General features: G+C 41.5%; 1 protein-coding gene across 1 annotated transcript in view; it reads left to right on the top strand.

Annotated features, from left to right (window-relative positions):
* DNAlig3 (DNA ligase 3) overlaps positions 1 to 19,064 on the top strand; it is a 281,323-nt gene that overhangs the window by 227,221 nt on the left and 35,038 nt on the right. The window lies entirely within an intron of this gene.

The following is a 19,064-nucleotide window of genomic DNA, read 5'->3' as shown; positions in this document are numbered from 1 at the left end:
CCCTAAACAAGCAGAGAAGCCTTGGACAAGAAATTCTCAAGACTTGGGACACGCACTTCTCAAAACTTGGGACAAGTGACTTCTCAAGACTTGGGACAAGTGACTTCTCAAGACTTGGGACAAGTGACTTCTCAAGACTTGGGACGAGTGACTTCTCAAGACTTGGGACAAGAACTTCTCAAGACTTGGGACAAGTGACTTCTCAAGACTTGGGACGAGTGACTTCTCAAGACTTGGGACGAGTGACTTCTCAAGACTTGGGACAAGAACTTCTCAAGACTTGGGACAAGAACTTCTCAAGACTTTTGACGAGTGACTTCTCAAGACTTGGGACGAGTGACTTCTCAAGACTTGGGACAAGTGACTTCTCAAGACTTGGGACAAGAACTTCTCAAGACTTGGGACAAGGACTTCTCAAGACTTGGGACAAGAACTTCTCAAGACTTGGGACGAGTGACTTCTCAAGACTTGGGACGAGTGACTTCTCAAGACTTGGGACGTGTGACTTCTCAAGACTTGGGTCAAGAACTTCTCAAGACTTGGGACAAGAACTTCTCAAGACTTGGGACGAGTGACTTCTCAAGACTTGGGACGTGTGACTTCTCAAGACTTGGGACAAGTGACTTCTCAAGACTTGGGACAAGAACTTCTCAAGACTTGGGACGAGTGACTTCTCAAGACTTGGGACAAGTGACTTCTCAAGACTTGGGACAAGAACTTCTCAAGACTTGGGACGAGAGACTTCTCAAGACTTGGGACGAGTGACTTCTCAAGACTTGAGACGTGTGACTTCTCAAGACTTGGGACAAGTGACTTCTCAAGACTTGGGACAAGAACTTCTCAAGACTTGGGACAAGGACTTCTCAAGACTTGGGACGAGTGACTTCTCAAGGCTTGGGACATTTTCGACAAAAATTTTGAATACAGAATTTTTCAAAAATTCTTAGTTTTTTGCGCGTTTTGGACGATTTCCCACGTTTTTTGATTTTTCGAAAATTTTCGAAAAAATTGAAATTTCTCAAAGGGGTACCCCTTTGAAAATTTTCAAAAATTGTCGAAATTTTAAAAAAATTAAAAATGGCTGCAAATGGCATGAAACGCATAGAAAACTGAAAATTTTCGACATTTTTGACAAAAATTTTGAATACAGAATTTTTCAAAAATTTTTAGTTTTGTGCGCGTTTTGGACGATTTCCCACGTTTTTTGATTTTTCGAAAATTTTCAAAAAAATTGAAATTTGTCAAAGGGGTACCCCTTTGAAAATTTTCAAAAATTGTCGAAATTTTAAAAAAATTAAAAACGGCTGGAAATGGCGTGAAACGCGAAGAAAACTAAGAATTTTCGAAATTTTCGAAAAAAAATTGAATTCAGCAAAGACGGGTGAGGTACAGCCCTAAACAAGCAGAGAAGCCTTGGACAAGAAATTCTCAAGACTTGGGACACGCACTTCTCAAAACTTGGGACAAGTGACTTCTCAAGACTTGGGACAAGTGACTTCTCAAGACTTGGGACAAGTGACTTCTCAAGACTTGGGACGAGTGACTTCTCAAGACTTGGGACAAGAACTTCTCAAGACTTGGGACAAGTGACTTCTCAAGACTTGGGACGAGTGACTTCTCAAGACTTGGGACAAGAACTTCTCAAGACTTGGGACGAGTGACTTCTCAAGACTTGGGACGAGTGACTTCTCAAGACTTGGGACAAGTGACTTCTCAAGACTTGGGACAAGAACTTCTCAAGACTTGGGACAAGGACTTCTCAAGACTTGGGACAAGAACTTCTCAAGACTTGGGACGAGTGACTTCTCAAGACTTGGGACGAGTGACTTCTCAAGACTTGGTCAAGAACTTCTCAAGACTTGGGACAAGAACTTCTCAAGACTTGGGACGAGTGACTTCTCAAGACTTGGGACGTGTGACTTCTCAAGACTTGTGACAAGTGACTTCTCAAGACTTGGGACAAGAACTTCTCAAGACTTGGGACGAGGGACTTCTCAAGACTTGGGACAAGTGACTTCTCAAGACTTGGGACAAGAACTTCTCAAGACTTGGGACGAGTGACTTCTCAAGACTTGGGACGAGTGACTTCTCAAGACTTGGGACGTGTGACTTCTCAAGGCTTGGGACGAATGACTTCTCAAGACTTGGGACAAGAACTTCTCAAGACTTGGGACAAGTGACTTCTCAAGACTTGGGACGAGTGACTTCTCAAGACTTGGGACAAGAACTTCTCAAGACTTGGGACGAGAGACTTCTCAAGACTTGGGACGAGTGACTTATCAAGACTTGGGACAAGAACTTCTCAAGACTTGGGACGAGTGACTTTTCAAGACTTGCTACGAGTGACTTCTCAAGACTTGGGACAAGTGACTTCTCAAGACTTGGGACAAGAACTTCTCAAGACTTGGGACGAGTGACTTCTCAAGACTTGGGACGAGTGACTTCTCAAGACTTGGGACAAGTGACTTCTCAAGACTTGGGACAATAACTTCTCAAGGCTTGGGACAAGTGACTTCTCAAGACTTGGGACGAGTGACTTCTCAAGACTTGGGACAAGAACTTCTCAAGACTTGGGACGAGTGACTTCTCAAGACTTGGGACGAGTGACTTCTCAAGACTTGGGACAAGTGACTTCTCAAGACTTGGGACAAGAACTTCTCAAGACTTGGGACAAGTGACTTCTCAAGACTTGGGACAAGAACTTCTCAAGACTTGGGACGAGTGACTTCTCAAGACTTGGGACGAGTGACTTCTCAAGACTTGGGACAAGAACTTCTCAAGACTTGGGACAAGTGACTTCTCAAGACTTGGGACAAGAACTTCTCAAGACTTGGGACGAGGGACTTCTCAAGACTTGGGACAAGTGACTTCTCAAGACTTGGGACAAGAACTTCTCAAGACTTGGGACGAGTGACTTCTCAAGACTTGGGACGAGTGACTTCTCAAGACTTGGGACGTGTGACTTCTCAAGGCTTGGGACGAATGACTTCTCAAGACTTGGGACAAGAACTTCTCAAGACTTGGGACAAGTGACTTCTCAAGACTTGGGACGAGTGACTTCTCAAGACTTGGGACAAGAACTTCTCAAGACTTGGGACGAGTGACTTCTCAAGACTTGGGACGAGTGACTTCTCAAGACTTGGGACAAGAACTTCTCAAGACTTGGGACAAGTGACTTCTCAAGACTTAGGACGAGTGACTTCTCAAGACTTGGGACAAGAACTTCTCAAGACTTGGGACGAGTGACTTCTCAAGACTTGGGACGAGTGACTTCTCAAGACTTGGGACAAGTGACTTCTCAAGACTTGGGACAAGAACTTCTCAAGACTTGGGACAAGGACATCTCAAGACTTGGGACAAGAACTTCTCAAGACTTGGGACGAGTGACTTCTCAAGACTTGGGACGAGTGACTTCTCAAGACTTGGGACAAGAACTTCTCAAGACTTGGGACGAGTGACTTCTCAAGACTTGGGACAAGTGACTTCTCAAGACTTGGGACAAGAACTTCTCAAGACTTGGGACGAGAGACTTCTCAAGACTTGGGACGAGTGACTTCTCAAGACTTGGGACGTGTGACTTCTCAAGACTTGGGACAAGTGACTTCTCAAGACTTGGGACAAGAACTTCTCAAGACTTGGGACAAGGACTTCTCAAGACTTGGGACGAGTGACTTCTCAAGGCTTGGGACATTTTCGACAAAAATTTTGAATACAGAATTTTTCAAAAATTCTTAGATTTTTGCGCGTTTTGGACGATTTCCCACGTTTTTTGATTTTTCGAAAATTTTCGAAAAAATTGAAATTTGTCAAAGGGGTACCCCTTTGAAAATTTTTAAAAATTGACGAAATTTTAAAAAAATTAAAAATAGCTGCAAATGGCATGAAACGCATAGAAAACTGAAAATTTTCGACATTTTTGACAAAAATTTTGAATACAGAATTTATCAAAAATTCTTAGTTTTGTGCGCGTTTTGGACGATTTCCCACGTTTTTTGATTTTTCGAAAATTTTCAAAAAAATTGAAATTTGTCAAAGGGGTACCCCTTTGAAAATTTTCAAAAATTGTCGAAATTTTAAAAAAATTAAAAATGGCTGCAAATGGCATGAAACGCATAGAAAACTGAAAATTTTCGGCATTTTTGACAAAAATTTTGAATACAGAATTTTTCAAAAATTTTTAGTTTTGTGCGCGTTTTGGACGATTTCCCACGTTTTTTGATTTTTCGAAAATTTTCAAAAAAATTGAAATTTGTCAAAGGGGTACCCCTTTGAAAATTTTCAAAAATTGTCGAAATTTTTAAAAAATTAAAAACGGCTGGAAATGGCGTCAAACACGAAGAAAACTAAGAATTTTCAAAATTTTCGAAAAAAAATTGAATTCAGCAAAGACGGGTGAGGTACAGCCCTAAACAAGCAGAGAAGCCTTGGACAAGAAATTCTCAAGACTTGGGACACGCACTTCTCAAAACTTGGGACAAGTGACTTCTCAAGACTTGGGACAAGTGACTTCTCAAGACTTGGGACAAGTGACTTCTCAAGACTTGGGACGAGTGACTTCTCAAGACTTGGGACAAGAACTTCTCAAGACTTGGGACAAGTGACTTCTCAAGACTTGGGACGAGTGACTTCTCAAGACTTGGGACGAGTGACTTCTCAAGACTTGGGACAAGAACTTCTCAAGACTTGGGACAAGAACTTCTCAAGACTTGGGACGAGTGACTTCTCAAGACTTGGGACGAGTGACTTCTCAAGACTTGGGACAAGTGACTTCTCAAGACTTGGGACAAGAACTTCTCAACACTTGGGACAAGGACTTCTCAAGACTTGGGACAAGAACTTCTCAAGACTTGGGACGAGTGACTTCTCAAGACTTGGGACGAGTGACTTCTCAAGACTTGGGACGTGTGACTTCTCAAGACTTGGGTCAAGAACTTCTCAAGACTTGGGACAAGAACTTCTCAAGACTTGGGACGAGTGACTTCTCAAGACTTGGGACGTGTGACTTCTCAAGACTTGGGACAAGTGACTTCTCAAGACTTGGGACAAGAACTTCTCAAGACTTGGGACGAGTGACTTCTCAAGACTTGGGACAAGTGACTTCTCAAGACTTGGGACAAGAACTTCTCAAGACTTGGGACGAGAGACTTCTCAAGACTTGGGACGAGTGACTTCTCAAGACTTGAGACGTGTGACTTCTCAAGACTTGGGACAAGTGACTTCTCAAGACTTGGGACAAGAACTTCTCAAGACTTGGGACAAGGACTTCTCAAGACTTGGGACGAGTGACTTCTCAAGGCTTGGGACATTTTTGACAAAAATTTTGAATACAGAATTTATCAAAAATTCTTAGTTTTGTGCGCGTTTTGGACGATTTCCCACGTTTTTTGATTTTTCGAAAATTTTCGAAAAAATTGAAATTTGTCAAAGGGGTACCCCTTTGAAAATTTTCAAAAATTGCCGAAATTTTAAAAAAATTAAAAATGGCTGCAAATGGCATGAAACGCATAGAAAACTGAAAATTTTCGACATTTTTGACAAAAATTTTGAATACAGAATTTTTCAAAAAATTTTAGTTTTGTGCGCGTTTTGGACGATTTCCCACGTTTTTTGATTTTTCGAAAATTTTCAAAAAAATTGAAATTTGTCAAAGGGGTACCCCTTTGAAAATTTTCAAAAATTGTCGAAATTTTAAAAAATTAAAAACGGCTGGAAATGGCGTGAAACGCGAAGAAAAATAAGAATTTTCGAAATTTTCGAAAAAAAATTGAATTCAGCAAAGACGGGTGAGGTACAGCCCTAAACAAGCAGAGAAGCCTTGGACAAGAAATTCTCAAGACTTGGGACAAGTGACTTCTCAAGACTTGGGACACGCACTTCTCAAAACTTGGGACAAGTGACTTCTCAAGACTTGGGACAAGTGACTTCTCAAGACTTGGGACAAGTGACTTCTCAAGACTTGGGACGAGTGACTTCTCAAGACTTGGGACAAGAACTTCTCAAGACTTGGGACAAGTGACTTCTCAAGACTTGGGACGAGTGACTTCTCAAGACTTGGGACAAGAACTTCTCAAGACTTGGGACGAGTGACTTCTCAAGACTTGGGAAGAGTGACTTCTCAAGACTTGGGACAAGTGACTTCTCAAGACTTGGGACAAGAACTTCTCAAGACTTGGGTCGAGTGACTTCTCAAGACTTGGGACGAGTGACTTCTCAAGACTTGGGACAAGTGACTTCTCAAGACTTGGGACAAGAACTTCTCAAGACTTGGGACGAGTGACTTTTCAAGACTTGGGACGAGTGACTTCTCAAGACTTGGGACAAGTGACTTCTCAAGACTTGGGACAAGAACTTCTCAAGACTTGGGACGAGTGACTTCTCAAGACTTGGGACGAGTGACTTCTCAAGACTTGGGACAAGTGACTTCTCAAGACTTGGGACAAGAACTTCTCAAGACTTGGGACGAGTGACTTCTCAAGACTTGGGACAAGAACTTCTCAAGACTTGGGACGAGTGACTTCTCAAGACTTGGGACGAGTGACTTCTCAAGACTTGGGACAAGTGACTTCTCAAGACTTGGGACAAGAACTTCTCAAGACTTGGGACGAGTGACTTCTCAAGACTTGGGACGAGTGACTTCTCAAGACTTGGGACGTGTGACTTCTCAAGACTTGGGACAAGAACTTCTCAAGACTTGGGACAAGGACTTGTCAAGACTTGGGACGAGTGACTTCTCAAGGCTTGGGACATTTTCGACAAAAATTTTGAATACAGAATTTTTCAAAAATTCTTAGTTTTTTGCGCGTTTTGGACGATTTCCCACGTTTTTTGATTTTTCGAAAATTTTCGAAAAAATTTAAATTTCTCAAAGGGGTACCCCTTTGAAAATTTTCAAAAATTGTCGAAATTTTAAAAAAATTAAAAATGGCTGCAAATGGCATGAAACGCATAGAAAACTAAAAATTTTCGACATTTTTGACAAAAATTTTGAATACAGAATTTTTCAAAAATTTTTAGTTTTGTGCGCGTTTTGGACGAATTCCCACGTTTTTTGATTTTTCGAAAATTTTCAAAAAAATTGAAATTTGTCAAAGGGGTACCCCTTTGAAAATTTTCAAAAATTGTCGAAATTTTAAAAAAATTAAAAACGGCTGGAAATGGCGTGAAACGCGAAGAAAACTAAGAATTTTCGAAATTTTCGAAAAAAAATTGAATTCAGCAAAGACGGGTGAGGTACAGCCCTAAACAAGCAGAGAAGCCTTGGACAAGAAATTCTCAAGACTTGGGACAAGTGACTTCTCAAGACTTGGGACACGCACTTCTCAAAACTTGGGACAAGTGACTTCTCAAGACTTGGGACAAGTGACTTCTCAAGACTTGGGACAAGTGACTTCTCAAGACTTGGGACGAGTGACTTCTCAAGACTTGGGACAAGAACTTCTCAAGACTTGGGACAAGTGACTTCTCAAGACTTGGGACGAGTGACTTCTCAAGACTTGGGACAAGAACTTCTCAAGACTTGGGACGAGTGACTTCTCAAGACTTGGGAAGAGTGACTTCTCAAGACTTGGGACAAGTGACTTCTCAAGACTTGGGACAAGAACTTCTCAAGACTTGGGTCGAGTGACTTCTCAAGACTTGGGACGAGTGACTTCTCAAGACTTGGGACAAGTGACTTCTCAAGACTTGGGACAAGAACTTCTCAAGACTTGGGACGAGTGACTTTTCAAGACTTGGGACGAGTGACTTCTCAAGACTTGGGACAAGTGACTTCTCAAGACTTGGGACAAGAACTTCTCAAGACTTGGGACGAGTGACTTCTCAAGACTTGGGACGAGTGACTTCTCAAGACTTGGGACAAGTGACTTCTCAAGACTTGGGACAAGTGACTTCTCAAGACTTGGGACAAGAACTTCTCAAGACTTGGGACGAGTGACTTCTCAAGGCTTGGGACGAATGACTTCTCAAGACTTGGGACAAGAACTTCTCAAGACTTGGGACGAGTGACTTCTCAAGACTTGGGACGAGTGACTTCTCAAGACTTGGGACAAGAACTTCTCAAGACTTGGGACGAGTGACTTCTCAAGACTTGGGACGAGTGACTTCTCAAGACTTGGGACAAGTGACTTCTCAAGACTTGGGACAAGAACTTCTCAAGACTTGGGACGAGTGACTTCTCAAGACTTGGGACGAGTGACTTCTCAAGACTTGGGACGTGTGACTTCTCAAGACTTGGGACAAGAACTTCTCAAGACTTGGGACAAGGACTTGTCAAGACTTGGGACGAGTGACTTCTCAAGGCTTGGGACATTTTCGACAAAAATTTTGAATACAGAATTTTTCAAAAATTTAGTTTTATGCGCGTTTTGGACGATTTCCCACGTTTTTTGATTTTTCGAAAATTTTCGAAAAAATTGAAATTTCTCAAAGGGGTACCCCTTTGAAAATTTTCAAAAATTGTCGAAATTTTAAAAAAATTAAAAATGGCTGGAAATGGCGTGAAACGCGAAGAAAACTAAGAATTTTCAAAATTTTCGAAAAAAAATTGAATTCAGCAAAGACGGGTGAGGTACAGCCCTAAACAAGCAGAGAAGCCTTGGACAAGAAATTCTCAAGACTTGGGACACGCACTTGTCAAAACTTGGGACAAGTGACTTCTCAAGACTTGGGACAAGTGACTTCTCAAGACTTGGGACAAGTGACTTCTCAAGACTTGGGACGAGTGACTTCTCAAGACTTGGGACAAGAACTTCTCAAGACTTGGGACAAGTGACTTCTCAAGACTTGGGACGAGTGACTTCTCAAGACTTGGGACGAGTGACTTCTCAAGACTTGGGACAAGAACTTCTCAAGACTTGGGACAAGAACTTCTCAAGACTTGGGACGAGTGACTTCTCAAGACTTGGGACGAGTGACTTCTCAAGAATTGGGACAAGTGACTTCTCAAGACTTGGGACAATAACTTCTCAAGACTTGGGACAAGGACTTCTCAAGACTTGGGACAAGAACTTCTCAAGACTTGGGACGAGTGACTTCTCAAGACTTGGGACGAGTGACTTCTCAAGACTTGGGACGTGTGACTTCTCAAGACTTGGGTCAAGAACTTCTCAAGACTTGGGACAAGAACTTCTCAAGACTTGGGACGAGTGACTTCTCAAGACTTGGGACGTGTGACTTCTCAAGACTTGGGACAAGTGACTTCTCAAGACTTGGGACAAGAACTTCTCAAGACTTGGGACGAGTGACTTCTCAAGACTTGGGACAAGTGACTTCTCAAGACTTGGGACAAGAACTTCTCAAGACTTGGGACGAGAGACTTCTCAAGACTTGGGACGAGTGACTTCTCAAGACTTGAGACGTGTGACTTCTCAAGACTTGGGACAAGTGACTTCTCAAGACTTGGGACAAGAACTTCTCAAGACTTGGGACAAGGACTTCTCAAGACTTGGGACGAGTGACTTCTCAAGGCTTGGGACATTTTCGACAAAAATTTTGAATACAGAATTTTTCAAAAATTCTTAGTTTTTTGCGCGTTTTGGACGATTTCCCACGTTTTTTGATTTTTCGAAAATTTTCGAAAAAATTGAAATTTCTCAAAGGGGTACCCCTTTGAAAATTTTCAAAAATTGTCGAAATTTTAAAAAAATTAAAAATGGCTGCAAATGGCATGAAACGCATAGAAAACTGAAAATTTTCGACATTTTTGACAAAAATTTTGAATACAGAATTTTTCAAAAATTTTTAGTTTTGTGCGCGTTTTGGACGATTTCCCACGTTTTTTGATTTTTCGAAAATTTTCAAAAAAATTGAAATTTGTCAAAGGGGTACCCCTTTGAAAATTTTCAAAAATTGTCGAAATTTTAAAAAAATTAAAAACGGCTGGAAATGGCGTGAAACGCGAAGAAAACTAAGAATTTTCGAAATTTTCGAAAAAAAATTGAATTCAGCAAAGACGGGTGAGGTACAGCCCTAAACAAGCAGAGAAGCCTTGGACAAGAAATTCTCAAGACTTGGGACACGCACTTCTCAAAACTTGGGACAAGTGACTTCTCAAGACTTGGGACAAGTGACTTCTCAAGACTTGGGACAAGTGACTTCTCAAGACTTGGGACGAGTGACTTCTCAAGACTTGGGACAAGAACTTCTCAAGACTTGGGACAAGTGACTTCTCAAGACTTGGGACGACTGACTTCTCAAGACTTGGGACAAGAACTTCTCAAGACTTGGGACGAGTGACTTCTCAAGACTTGGGACGAGTGACTTCTCAAGACTTGGGACAAGTGACTTCTCAAGACTTGGGACAAGAACTTCTCAAGACTTGGGACAAGGACTTCTCAAGACTTGGGACAAGAACTTCTCAAGACTTGGGACGAGTGACTTCTCAAGACTTGGGACGAGTGACTTCTCAAGACTTGGGACGAGTGACTTCTCAAGACTTGGTCAAGAACTTCTCAAGACTTGGGACAAGAACTTCTCAAGACTTGGGACGAGTGACTTCTCAAGACTTGGGACGTGTGACTTCTCAAGACTTGTGACAAGTGACTTCTCAAGACTTGGGACAAGAACTTCTCAAGACTTGGGACGAGGGACTTCTCAAGACTTGGGACAAGTGACTTCTCAAGACTTGGGACAAGAACTTCTCAAGACTTGGGACGAGTGACTTCTCAAGACTTGGGACGAGTGACTTCTCAAGACTTGGGACGTGTGACTTCTCAAGGCTTGGGACGAATGACTTCTCAAGACTTGGGACAAGAACTTCTCAAGACTTGGGACAAGTGACTTCTCAAGACTTGGGACGAGTGACTTCTCAAGACTTGGGACAAGAACTTCTCAAGACTTGGGACGAGTGACTTCTCAAGACTTGGGACGAGTGACTTCTCAAGACTTGGGACAAGAACTTCTCAAGACTTGGGACAAGTGACTTCTCAAGACTTGGGACGAGTGACTTCTCAAGACTTGGGACAAGAACTTCTCAAGACTTGGGACGAGTGACTTCTCAAGACTTGGGACGAGTGACTTCTCAAGACTTGGGACAAGTGACTTCTCAAAACTTGGGACAAGAACTTCTCAAGACTTGGGACAAGGACTTCTCAAGACTTGGGACAAGAACTTCTCAAGACTTGGGACGAGTGACTTCTCAAGACTTGGGACGAGTGACTTCTCAAGACTTGGGACAAGAACTTCTCAAGACTTGGGACGAGTGACTTCTCAAGACTTGGGACAAGTGACTTCTCAAGACTTGGGACAAGAACTTCTCAAGACTTGGGACGAGAGACTTCTCAAGACTTGGGACGAGTGACTTCTCAAGACTTGGGACGTGTGACTTCTCAAGACTTGGGACAAGTGACTTCTCAAGACTTGGGACAAGAACTTCTCAAGACTTGGGACAAGGACTTCTCAAGACTTGGGACGAGTGACTTCTCAAGGCTTGGGACATTTTCGACAAAAATTTTGAATACAGAATTTTTCAAAAATTCTTAGATTTTTGCGCGTTTTGGACGATTTCCCACGTTTTTTGATTTTTCGAAAATTTTCGAAAAAATTGAAATTTGTCAAAGGGGTACCCCTTTGAAAATTTTTAAAAATTGACGAAATTTTAAAAAAATTAAAAATGGCTGCAAATGGCATGAAACGCATAGAAAACTGAAAATTTTCGACATTTTTGACAAAAATTTTGAATACAGAATTTTTCAAAATTTTTTAGTTTTGTGCGCGTTTTGGACGATTTCCCACGTTTTTTGATTTTTCGAAAATTTTCAAAAAAATTGAAATTTGTCAAAGGGGTACCCCTTTGAAAATTTTTAAAAATTGACGAAATTTTAAAAAAATTAAAAATGGCTGCAAATGGCATGAAACGCATAGAAAACTGAAAATTTTCGACATTTTTGACAAAAATTTTGAATACAGAATTTTTCAAAAATTTTTAGTTTTGTGCGCGTTTTGGACGATTTCCCACGTTTTTTGATTTTTCGAAAATTTTCAAAAAAATTGAAATTTGTCAAAGGGGTACCCCTTTGAAAATTTTCAAAAATTGTCGAAATTTTTAAAAAATTAAAAACGGCTGGAAATGGCGTCAAACGCGAAGAAAACTAAGAATTTTCAAAATTTTCGAAAAAAAATTGAATTCAGCAAAGACGGGTGAGGTACAGCCCTAAACAAGCAGAGAAGCCTTGGACAAGAAATTCTCAAGACTTGGGACACGCACTTCTCAAAACTTGGGACAAGTGACTTCTCAAGACTTGGGACAAGTGACTTCTCAAGACTTGGGACAAGTGACTTCTCAAGACTTGGGACGAGTGACTTCTCAAGACTTGGGACGAGTGACTTCTCAAGACTTGGGACAAGTGACTTCTCAAGACTTGGGACAAGAACTTCTCAAGACTTGGGACGAGTGACTTCTCAAGACTTGGGACGAGTGACTTCTCAAGACTTGGGACAAGTGACTTCTCAAGACTTGGGACAAGAACTTCTCAAGACTTGGGACGAGTGACTTCTCAAGACTTGGGACAAGAACTTCTCAAGACTTGGGACGAGTGACTTCTCAAGACTTGGGACGAGTGACTTCTCAAGACTTGGGACAAGTGACTTCTCAAGACTTGGGACAAGAACTTCTCAAGACTTGGGACGAGTGACTTCTCAAGACTTGGGACGAGTGACTTCTCAAGACTTGGGACGTGTGACTTCTCAAGACTTGGGACAAGAACTTCTCAAGACTTGGGACAAGGACTTGTCAAGACTTGGGACGAGTGACTTCTCAAGGCTTGGGACATTTTCGACAAAAATTTTGAATACAGAATTTTTCAAAAATTCTTAGTTTTTTGCGCGTTTTGGACGATTTCCCACGTTTTTTGATTTTTCGAAAATTTTCGAAAAAATTTAAATTTCTCAAAGGGGTACCCCTTTGAAAATTTTCAAAAATTGTCGAAATTTTAAAAAAATTAAAAATGGCTGCAAATGGCATGAAACGCATAGAAAACTAAAAATTTTCGACATTTTTGACAAAAATTTTGAATACAGAATTTTTCAAAAATTTTTAGTTTTGTGCGCGTTTTGGACGAATTCCCACGTTTTTTGATTTTTCGAAAATTTTCAAAAAAATTGAAATTTGTCAAAGGGGTACCCCTTTGAAAATTTTCAAAAATTGTCGAAATTTTAAAAAAATTAAAAACGGCTGGAAATGGCGTGAAACGCGAAGAAAACTAAGAATTTTCGAAATTTTCGAAAAAAAATTGAATTCAGCAAAGACGGGTGAGGTACAGCCCTAAACAAGCAGAGAAGCCTTGGACAAGAAATTCTCAAGACTTGGGACAAGTGACTTCTCAAGACTTGGGACACGCACTTCTCAAAACTTGGGACAAGTGACTTCTCAAGACTTGGGACAAGTGACTTCTCAAGACTTGGGACAAGTGACTTCTCAAGACTTGGGACGAGTGACTTCTCAAGACTTGGGACAAGAACTTCTCAAGACTTGGGACAAGTGACTTCTCAAGACTTGGGACGAGTGACTTCTCAAGACTTGGGACAAGAACTTCTCAAGACTTGGGACGAGTGACTTCTCAAGACTTGGGAAGAGTGACTTCTCAAGACTTGGGACAAGTGACTTCTCAAGACTTGGGACAAGAACTTCTCAAGACTTGGGTCGAGTGACTTCTCAAGACTTGGGACGAGTGACTTCTCAAGACTTGGGACAAGTGACTTCTCAAGACTTGGGACAAGAACTTCTCAAGACTTGGGACGAGTGACTTTTCAAGACTTGGGACGAGTGACTTCTCAAGACTTGGGACAAGTGACTTCTCAAGACTTGGGACAAGAACTTCTCAAGACTTGGGACGAGTGACTTCTCAAGACTTGGGACGAGTGACTTCTCAAGACTTGGGACAAGTGACTTCTCAAGACTTGGGACAAGAACTTCTCAAGACTTGGGACGAGTGACTTCTCAAGGCTTGGGACGAATGACTTCTCAAGACTTGGGACAAGAACTTCTCAAGACTTGGGACGAGTGACTTCTCAAGACTTGGGACGAGTGACTTCTCAAGACTTGGGACAAGAACTTCTCAAGACTTGGGACGAGTGACTTCTCAAGACTTGGGACGAGTGACTTCTCAAGACTTGGGACAAGTGACTTCTCAAGACTTGGGACAAGAACTTCTCAAGACTTGGGACGAGTGACTTCTCAAGACTTGGGACGAGTGACTTCTCAAGACTTGGGACGTGTGACTTCTCAAGACTTGGGACAAGAACTTCTCAAGACTTGGGACAAGGACTTGTCAAGACTTGGGACGAGTGACTTCTCAAGGCTTGGGACATTTTCGACAAAAATTTTGAATACAGAATTTTTCAAAAATTTAGTTTTATGCGCGTTTTGGACGATTTCCCACGTTTTTTGATTTTTCGAAAATTTTCGAAAAAATTGAAATTTCTCAAAGGGGTACCCCTTTGAAAATTTTCAAAAATTGTCGAAATTTTAAAAAAATTAAAAATGGCTGGAAATGGCGTGAAACGCGAAGAAAACTAAGAATTTTCAAAATTTTCGAAAAAAAATTGAATTCAGCAAAGACGGGTGAGGTACAGCCCTAAACAAGCAGAGAAGCCTTGGACAAGAAATTCTCAAGACTTGGGACACGCACTTGTCAAAACTTGGGACAAGTGACTTCTCAAGACTTGGGACAAGTGACTTCTCAAGACTTGGGACAAGTGACTTCTCAAGACTTGGGACGAGTGACTTCTCAAGACTTGGGACAAGAACTTCTCAAGACTTGGGACAAGTGACTTCTCAAGACTTGGGACGAGTGACTTCTCAAGACTTGGGACGAGTGACTTCTCAAGACTTGGGACAAGAACTTCTCAAGACTTGGGACAAGAACTTCTCAAGACTTGGGACGAGTGACTTCTCAAGACTTGGGACGAGTGACTTCTCAAGACTTGGGACAAGTGACTTCTCAAGACTTGGGACAATAACTTCTCAAGACTTGGGACAAGGACTTCTCAAGACTTGGGACAAGAACTTCTCAAGACTTGGGACGAGTGACTTCTCAAGACTTGGGACGAGTGACTTCTCAAGACTTGGGACGTGTGACTTCTCAAGACTTGGGTCAAGAACTTCTCAAGACTTGGGACAAGAACTTCTCAAGACTTGGGACGAGTGACTTCTCAAGACTTGGGACGTGTGACTTCTCAAGACTTGGGACAAGTGACTTCTCAAGACTTGGGACAAGAACTTCTCAAGACTTGGGACGAGTGACTTCTCAAGACTTGGGACAAGTGACTTCTCAAGACTTGGGACAAGAACTTCTCAAGACTTGGGACGAGAGACTTCTCAAGACTTGGGACGAGTGACTTCTCAAGACTTGAGACGTGTGACTTCTCAAGACTTGGGACAAGTGACTTCTCAAGACTTGGGACAAGAACTTCTCAAGACTTGGGACAAGGACTTCTCAAGACTTGGGACGAGTGACTTCTCAAGGCTTGGGACATTTTCGACAAAAATTTTGAATACAGAATTTTTCAAAAATTCTTAGTTTTTTGCGCGTTTTGGACGATTTCCCACGTTTTTTGATTTTTCGAAAATTTTCGAAAAAATTGAAATTTCTCAAAGGGGTACCCCTTTGAAAATTTTCAAAAATTGTCGAAATTTTAAAAAAATTAAAAATGGCTGCAAATGGCATGAAACGCATAGAAAACTGAAAATTTTCGACATTTTTGACAAAAATTTTGAATACAGAATTTTTCAAAAATTTTTAGTTTTGTGCGCGTTTTGGACGATTTCCCACGTTTTTTGATTTTTCGAAAATTTTCAAAAAAATTGAAATTTGTCAAAGGGGTACCCCTTTGAAAATTTTCAAAAATTGTCGAAATTTTAAAAAAATTAAAAACGGCTGGAAATGGCGTGAAACGCGAAGAAAACTAAGAATTTTCGAAATTTTCGAAAAAAAATTGAATTCAGCAAAGACGGGTGAGGTACAGCCCTAAACAAGCAGAGAAGCCTTGGACAAGAAATTCTCAAGACTTGGGACACGCACTTCTCAAAACTTGGGACAAGTGACTTCTCAAGACTTGGGACAAGTGACTTCTCAAGACTTGGGACAAGTGACTTCTCAAGACTTGGGACGAGTGACTTCTCAAGACTTGGGACAAGAACTTCTCAAGACTTGGGACAAGTGACTTCTCAAGACTTGGGACGAGTGACTTCTCAAGACTTGGGACAAGAACTTCTCAAGACTTGGGACGAGTGACTTCTCAAGACTTGGGACGAGTGACTTCTCAAGACTTGGGACAAGTGACTTCTCAAGACTTGGGACAAGAACTTCTCAAGACTTGGGACAAGGACTTCTCAAGACTTGGGACAAGAACTTCTCAAGACTTGGGACGAGTGACTTCTCAAGACTTGGGACGAGTGACTTCTCAAGACTTGGGACGAGTGACTTCTCAAGACTTGGTCAAGAACTTCTCAAGACTTGGGACAAGAACTTCTCAAGACTTGGGACGAGTGACTTCTCAAGACTTGGGACGTGTGACTTCTCAAGACTTGTGACAAGTGACTTCTCAAGACTTGGGACAAGAACTTCTCAAGACTTGGGACGAGGGACTTCTCAAGACTTGGGACAAGTGACTTCTCAAGACTTGGGACAAGAACTTCTCAAGACTTGGGACGAGTGACTTCTCAAGACTTGGGACGAGTGACTTCTCAAGACTTGGGACGTGTGACTTCTCAAGGCTTGGGACGAATGACTTCTCAAGACTTGGGACAAGAACTTCTCAAGACTTGGGACAAGTGACTTCTCAAGACTTGGGACGAGTGACTTCTCAAGACTTGGGACAAGAACTTCTCAAGACTTGGGACGAGTGACTTCTCAAGACTTGGGACGAGTGACTTCTCAAGACTTGGGACAAGAACTTCTCAAGACTTGGGACAAGTGACTTCTCAAGACTTGGGACGAGTGACTTCTCAAGACTTGGGACAAGAACTTCTCAAGACTTGGGACGAGTGACTTCTCAAGACTTGGGACGAGTGACTTCTCAAGACTTGGGACAAGTGACTTCTCAAAACTTGGGACAAGAACTTCTCAAGACTTGGGACAAGGACTTCTCAAGACTTGGGACAAGAACTTCTCAAGACTTGGGACGAGTGACTTCTCAAGACTTGGGACGAGTGACTTCTCAAGACTTGGGACAAGAACTTCTCAAGACTTGGGACGAGTGACTTCTCAAGACTTGGGACAAGTGACTTCTCAAGACTTGGGACAAGAACTTCTCAAGACTTGGGACGAGAGACTTCTCAAGACTTGGGACGAGTGACTTCTCAAGACTTGGGACGTGTGACTTCTCAAGACTTGGGACAAGTGACTTCTCAAGACTTGGGACAAGAACTTCTCAAGACTTGGGACAAGGACTTCTCAAGACTTGGGACGAGTGACTTCTCAAGGCTTGGGACATTTTCGACAAAAATTTTGAATACAGAATTTTTCAAAAATTCTTAGATTTTTGCGCGTTTTGGACGATTTCCCACGTTTTTTGATTTTTCGAAAATTTTCGAAAAAATTGAAATTTGTCAAAGGGGTACCCCTTTGAAAATTTTCAAAAATTGTCGAAATTTTAAAAAAATTAAAAATGGCTGCAAATGGCATGAAACGCATAGAAAACTGAAAATTTTCGACATTTTTGACAAAAATTTTGAATACAGAATTTTTCAAAATTTTTTAGTTTTGTGCGCGTTTTGGACGATTTCCCACGTTTTTTGATTTTTCGAAAATTTTCAAAAAAATTGAAATTTGTCAAAGGGGTACCCCTTTGAAAATTTTTAAAAATTGACGAAATTTTAAAAAAATTAAAAATGGCTGCAAATGGCATGAAACGCATAGAAAACTGAAAATTTTCGACATTTTTGACAAAAATTTTGAATACAGAATTTTTCAAAAAATTTTAGTTTTGTGCGCGTTTTGGACGATTTCCCACGTTTTTTGATTTTTCGAAAATTTTCAAAAAAATTGAAATTTGTCAAAGGGGTACCCCTTTGAAAATTTTCAAAAATTGTCGAAATTTTTAAAAAATTAAAAACGGCTGGAAATGGCGTCAAACGCGAAGAAAACTAAGAATTTTCAAAATTTTCGAAAAAAAATTGAATTCAGCAAAGACGGGTGAGGTACAGCCCTAAACAAGCAGAGAAGCCTTGGACAAGAAATTCTCAAGACTTGGGACACGCACTTCTCAAAACTTGGGACAAGTGACTTCTCAAGACTTGGGACAAGTGACTTCTCAAGACTTGGGACAAGTGACTTCTCAAGACTTGGGACGAGTGACTTCTCAAGACTTGGGACGAGTGACTTCTCAAGACTTGGGACAAGTGACTTCTCAAGACCTGGGACGAGTGACTTCTCAAGACTTGGGACGAGTGACTTCTCAAGACTTGGGACAAGAACTTCTCAAGACTTGGGACAAGAACTTCTCAAGACTTGGGACGAGTGACTTCTCAAGACTTGGGACGAGTGACTTCTCAAGACTTGGGACAAGTGACTTCTCAAGACTTGGGACAAGAACTTCTCAAGACTTGGGACAAGGACTTCTCAAGACTTGGGACAAGAACTTCTCAAGACTTGGGACGAGTGACTTCTCAAGACTTGGGACGAGTGACTTCTCAAGTCTTGGGACGTGTGACTTCTCAAGACTTGGGTCAAGAACTTCTCAAGACTTGGGACAAGAACTTCTCAAGACTTGGGACGAGTGACTTCTCAAGACTTGGGACGTGTGACTTCTCAAGACTTGGGACAAGTGACTTCTCAAGACTTGGGACAAGAACTTCTCAAGACTTGGGACGAGTGACTTCTCAAGACTTGGGACAAGTGACTTCTCAAGACTTGGGACAAGAACTTCTCAAGACTTGGGACGAGAGACTTCTCAAGACTTGGGACGAGTGACTTCTCAAGACTTGAGACGTGTGACTTCTCAAGACTTGGGACAAGTGACTTCTCAAGACTTGGGACAAGAACTTCTCAAGACTTGGGACAAGGACTTCTCAAGACTTGGGACGAGTGACTTCTCAAGGCTTGGGACATTTTCGACAAAAATTTTGA

Source organism: Zootermopsis nevadensis, unplaced genomic scaffold (genome assembly GCF_977971745.1).
Source record: "Zootermopsis nevadensis isolate Lab colony 2312 unplaced genomic scaffold, Znev_1.0 Znev_ptg000001l, whole genome shotgun sequence".
NCBI classification, from domain to species: Eukaryota; Metazoa; Arthropoda; class Insecta; order Blattodea; family Termopsidae; genus Zootermopsis; species Zootermopsis nevadensis.
The sequence above is the reverse complement of the archived record's forward strand: the minus strand, read 5'-3'. Positions and strand labels throughout refer to the sequence as shown.